Source organism: Vulpes vulpes, chromosome 5, assembly GCF_048418805.1.
Source record: "Vulpes vulpes isolate BD-2025 chromosome 5, VulVul3, whole genome shotgun sequence".
Taxonomy (NCBI): domain Eukaryota; kingdom Metazoa; phylum Chordata; class Mammalia; order Carnivora; family Canidae; genus Vulpes; species Vulpes vulpes.
Window position 1 is genome coordinate 66,941,375 of NC_132784.1, and position 6,309 is coordinate 66,947,683.

The window sequence follows — 6,309 nt, forward strand, 5'->3', positions numbered from 1 at the left end:
CATGTCTGATTTCAGCTAAGCTTCCCTGTGGCCTTTAGATTTCACTGATCACACACACACACACACACACACACACGCACGCACGCACACACACACACACACACCTGTAGATCCCTAAGATTTTGTCTCCCATGCATTTCACCTCTTGGGAGATGTCTGACTGTCCTCAAGCTGGTTTAGAATGTCCAACTAGTGTTTCCAGAAAGGCAGCCTGGAAGAAGTGCTAGGGAAGAACTTTCTATGCCTTGAAAAATGCATGTGGAGGTGCTTTAGGGAGACTGTGCTACCCTCTACTGCCGCTGGGCACAGCATTCTTTTTTTTTTTTTTTTAAGATTTTATTTATTTATTCATGAGAAACACACAGAGAGAGGCAGAGACACAGGCAGAGGGAGAAGCAGGCCCAATGTGGGACTCGATACCTGGACCCGGAATCAGGCCCTGAGCCAAAGGCAGACGCTCGACCGCTGAGCCACCCAGGCATCCCTGGGCACAGCCTTCTACCAACATCCCCATCCCACCTCTGATGGCATCAGGTCACAGTGCTCCCTCCCCTCCTTTGATATCATTAAGGGGGACTCCATTGTTTGTGTGCTCTGACTTTCTCTGCCCCCTGTCACGGTGAATTCCAGGCTTCTCCACCTCAGTTGGCCATCTCAAGGCCACGATCCGGAACCTGTCATCATTCCTGTGCAGAGGCTCCCCGCTCTTGGGCCCTCCTTCCAGCTATCCCACTTCATTACTCCCACTGTACCTGTTCTTGAGTCTCATCCTCACCTGCAGCCCCTTCCCCTCTCTGCTTTCTCCCCCTTTGCCCTGCTGTCCTCCAGCTGGGATTCTGCGATCCAACAAGTAAGTCACTCTTTTGCCAACATGGTATCTTCAGCTTCCTTGTCCTTCAGCACAACCACATGGCAACACCACACCCCTGGATGAACCCAGCTGTCCACCTCTTTCCTGACTACACCTGGGTGCTAGAGAAGATCCGTAGTCTCTGGTCTTGGTGGAGTCTTCTCGGCTGCCAGGAATCCCACTCTTTCCTGGGAGGCCCTTTGCTTCCACTTCCTTCCATCCTCTTCAAAACCCTGTGCTCAGTTTCTCCACCTGTACATGGATAGGCCTGTTCCTCGGCCACTCTTCTCTTCTCCCTTCCTATCAAGTTGGAAGAAGAGTTCTCTCCTGTAAAAGATGATCTCCTCACCTGTGTCTATTGTTTCCTGTGAAACCTGAGTCTGCCAACTAACTACTTCCCTTTTGTCTGCCCACCTCTTCCTCTCTACTGGCATCTTCCCATTGACAGTAAAACACTCGAGTTCTCATCTAACTTCCTGAGATGGATGTTTATTCCATTAATCTTCAACCTTGACTTGTTTCCTAAGATATGCGCATAAGACTAAAAATGTCCTCTACGTGCTGTTTCACATACTCCACAGTTTAGGGATATGGTATTATTTTTTTAATTCAAAATATTTCTCAATTCCTATCTGAATTATTCCTTGGGTCTATTTATTACTTGTATGTGTATTTCTTAATTTCCAAACAAATAGGGATTTTCCAACTTTTTGTTTTGGATTTCTAGATGATTTGCACTGTGGTCAGAGAGTATGTTCTGTATTATTTTAGTCCCTTGAGATTTGTTCAAACTGCTTTATAAGCCAGTGTATGGTCACTTTGCACAAATGTTCTGAGTGTGCCTGAAAAGAATGTGTGATGGTCAGTGCTCTATACTCATGTATCAAGCCATTCATTAATTATGTTTTCCAGGGACGCCTGGGTGGCTCAGCGGTTTAGCACCTGCCTTTGGCTCAGGGTGTGATCCTGGAGTTCAGGAATCAAGTCCCGCGTTGGGCTCCCTGCGTGGAGCCTGCTTCTCCCTCTGCCTGCGTCTCTGCCTCTTTCTTGCTCGCTCTCTCTCTGTCTCTCATGAATAAATAAATAAAATCTTTAGGGATCCCTGGGTGGTGCAGCGGTTTAGCGCCTGCCTTTGGCCCAGGGCGTGATCCTAGAGACCTGGGATCGAATCCCACGTTGGGCTCCCGGTGCATGGAGCCTGCTTCTTCCTCTGCCTATGTCTCTGCCTCTCTCTCTCTCTCTCTCTCTCTCTCTCTCTCTCTCTGTGTGACTATCATAAATAAATAAAAATCTAAAAAAAAATGTTTTCCAAATCTTCTATACCCTTACTGACTTTTTGTTTCCTTGTTCTGTCAGTTAGGGATTGAGAAGGGTTACAATATTCTGTGGACTGTAGATTTTCCATTTTTCCTTGCTATTCTATCAACTTTTGCTTTACTTACTTAAAGCCTGTGTTATTAGGTACATAGCAATTTATTCATTTATTTTTAAATTTTTATTTATCTGAGATAGATAGAGAGAGAAACCATGAGCAGAGGGAGGGGCACAAGAGGAGAGAGAAAGAATCTAGAGCAGATTCCACACCGAGCAGCTGCCTGGTGCTGGACCCATGATAGTGAGATCATGACTAGGGAAAGCATCCTGCTGTAAGTCAGACTTGCAGGAATCCACATTGAGATCTCTAGTAATAATACAGGAAGCTAAACAATACCTTCTGTAACAACCAGCCAGTATGGCCAGGATTTGATTAATAACTGACAATTTCCATAATTTTTGTCCCTGCTTCCAACTTAAGGCCAACCGTAGGACGCTAAATATGCTCCCTTTATGAGTCACACAGGATGCCCCACTTCCAGTCCATCTGCCTACTACTTCCCAGGCCACCAGGCTCCAATCAAGGCATACCTAGAGCCTTCCCTTGCCCACCAATAAAGCTTCCCCACTGCTCTGCCTGCCCTGAGTCTCTGCTAAACACAAGCGATGGTGGTTGACTCCCTTATTGTAACAAGCCTCAATCTGTATCCTCTGTTTGTGTCATTTGGGTTTGTGTCATTGATCCCAAGACCCAGCCCAGGGTGTTTCTGTTTATTTCCATGCTTTCTGTTCATCTCTTTGACTACAACAGAAGTGACCCTCCTCAGAGCTGCAGAGTGTTCCTGTCCATCACACGCTCACCTCTACTTGCCGTTGAGAAAAGACAGCACCCGTCCCCAACACATCTACATGGAGGGCCAAGCTTATTGAATGCTTTGTGGCCAGGCCCCTCAAACAAAAGCCCCCTTGTCATCCACTGCATGTGGGCTTTCTTTTTTTTTTTTTTCCATCCACTATATGTGTAGTGAGGTTCCCTGGAAGGCAGACTCTGAGATGCCAAGATTTGCATGCAAGAGGTTTATCATGGAGGTTTTTGGGATGGACATGTGTGGGGAAGTACAGGTCCCAGGACAGGATGAAATAAACAACTGGCCTGAGATGCAGCCAGAGCACAGCCTCAGCTCATCTGGTGAAGGATCTCTGGACTGGAGGTGAGAAGCTTGGGCCTTTATTCCCCGGCATCAACCAGTCATTGAATGAAGCTGCCCCAAGAAGGGCCTTGATCATGGGACAGGCAGCTTCCATTGTCTGAGAGCAAGTCCAGGAGAGAACTCCACTTGTACTTCAAGTGGCTGGGGAGTGAGTGTTTCGGTTCTGGGGGAAGAAAGATGTAGGGGGTCTGTCAGGGTGTACTGCAAAACCTCAAAGCCTGCCCTACCAGAAGCCAAAGGAACCTGTACATTTGTGTTTTTTGTTTGTTTGTTTTAAAGATTTTATTTATTTATTCATGAGAGACACTCAAAGAGAGGCAGAGATATAGGCCGAGGGAGAAGATTCCCTGTGGGGAACCTGATGCAGGACTTGATCCCAGGACCGTAGGCTTGCAACCTGAGTGGGAGGCAGACACTCAACCCCTGAGCCACCCAGGCATCCAGAACCTGCACATTTGCATCAGCAGAGAAAACAATGACAGACCGCTTGTGGACTTTGGGACATGGAGGGAGTGAGGCCAAGCTGAGCATGGAGCTCCCATGGAGTCAGAGCTCGCAGAACAGGCTGAGAGAGAGTAATGGGAGCCTCAAAGTGGATGCAAATAGGTCCTGGACAGTTTCCCAAGACCAAGAAGACGTCATTTCCAAAATTAAAAATTCAAAAGAGGAAATATAAAAAACCAATAGTCACGACAGAGAACCTTCTGAAATATCAGATGGAAAATCTGAGAACAAAGCAGAATTATAGTAAAAATGGAAATTAACATGAAAGAGAGCAGAAAGATGCAGGACAGATCTGGAGTCCCCCCTGCCCCGTGAATGATGGAACTTCCAGAAGGGTGTGTGCCTGGGTGGCTCAGTCGCTTAAGTGGCTGCCTTCTGCTCAGGTCATGATCCCAGGGTCCTGATCCCGTCCCGCATTGGGCTTTCTGCTCAGCAGAGTCTACTTCTCCCTTTCCCTCTGCTGTTCCTCCTGCTTATGCTCTCTCTGTCAAATAAATAAATAAAATCTTAAAAAAAAAAAAAAAAGAAAAAGAACTTCCAGAAGGAAAAGGGGAGTAGAGATGGGGTAGGGATGGAAGGAATAACAAAGCACTGGCCCCAGCCTCTGGGAGAGTCTTCCCTGGCCACTGTCGCCTATAGCCACATCTGAGGTGTACACTTGGGGACTATGCCCTCCCTGGGGGATGTCCAGCTTTGGCAGCCCATGTCTGCTCATGCACATTTGTGGGCCTACAAGTCACTTTTGTTTTTTTTTGTTTTGTTTTGTTTTGTTTTCTTTTTGTCTTTTATATTTTAGTTATTTATTTGAGAGAGACAGAGAGAGAGGGAGGGAGAGGGAGAGAATCCCAAGCAGACTCTGCACTGAGAAACAATGACAGACCGCTTATGGACTTTGGGACGTTGAGGGAGTGAGGGAGTGAGCATGGACCTTGATGCAGGATCTCTAGGCCAATGTGAGGCTTGAACTCATGGCTGTAGAGTTGTGTACCACCGTTTGTCTCAGCTCTGAGTTGAACCTGACCCCTGCATCTTTCCCAACTTCCAGCCCTGTGTCATGGCTACATTCAGAACCTGGAGTCTAAGCAAAGTCTGGCCCAGGGGACTGTCATGCATATTATCACCTGAGCCCATAAACAGAGAGACGCCCAAAGATGTATGTGCAGGATGCTAGCTGCAGTATTAGGTCCAATGCTGAGAACATGGGGACGGCTAGATGGTATGCAGTTGTAGTATATCCATAAGCAAAATTATTATTTTTTAAAGATTTTATTTGTTTATTTGATTTGGAGAGAATGAGAGAGAGCATGGGGGGCAGAGGGAGAGAGAGAAGCAGGGAGCCCGATGTGGGCTTCATTCCAGGACCCTGGGACCACGACCTGAGCCGAAGGCAGAGGCTTAACTCAATGAGCCACCTGGGTGTCTTCCACAAGCAAAATAACTAAGCAGCTACTAAAAAATGATGCCTGCTGGGGCAGCCTGGGTAGCTCAGGGGTTTAGTGCCGCCTTCAGCCCAGGGTGTGATCCCGGAGACCCGAGATTGAGTCCCGTGTCCGGCTCCCTGTATGGAGCCTGCTTCTCCCTCTGCCTGTGTCTCTGCCTCTCTCTCTCTCTCTCTCTCTCTCTGTCTCTCATGAATAAATAAATAAAATCTTTAAAAAAAATAAAAATGATGTCTGTGAAGGACGGCTAAGAATAAAGGAAAATGCTCAGGATATAATACCAGGTGGGAAAAAAAGCAAGAAAAAAAAAAAAAGAAAAAAAGCAAGATAAAAATTGCATACAAAATGCAATTACTAAAAACAAAACAAAACAAAACAAAAAACAAAATGCAATTACTCTTTGTGTCTCATGAATTTTATGTAAATGTATGGCTGTCTTAGAAATGTAAAGAACAAAATAAAAGATTCAGTCCAAAAAAAGAAAGAGGGGCAGCCCTGGTGGCACGCGGTTTAGCGCCGCCTGCAGCCCAGGGCGTGATCTGGAGACCCTGGATCGAGTCCCACGTCAGGCTTTCTGCATGGAGCCTGCTTCTCCCTCTGCCTGTGTCTCTGCCCCTCTCTCTCTCTCTCTCTCTCTCTGCATCTCTATGAATAAATAAATAAAATCTTTAAAAAAAAAGAATGAAAAAATAGGTATAAATGTAGGGGGGAAATAGTTAAATCACCCTTTTTTTAGCTGAAATGATTTAACAGCTAGAAAGCCCAAGATAATCAACATTAAAAAAAAAAAAAAAGACAGGGGATCCCTGGGTGGCACAGCGGTTTGGCGCCTGCCTTTGGCCCAGGGCGCGATCCTGGAGACCCGGATCGAATCCCACATCAGGCTCCCGGTGCATGGAGCCTGCTTCTCCCTCCGCCTGTGTCTCTGCCTCTCTCTCTCTCTGTAACTATCATAAATAAATAAAAAAATTAAAAAAAAAAAGACACACCT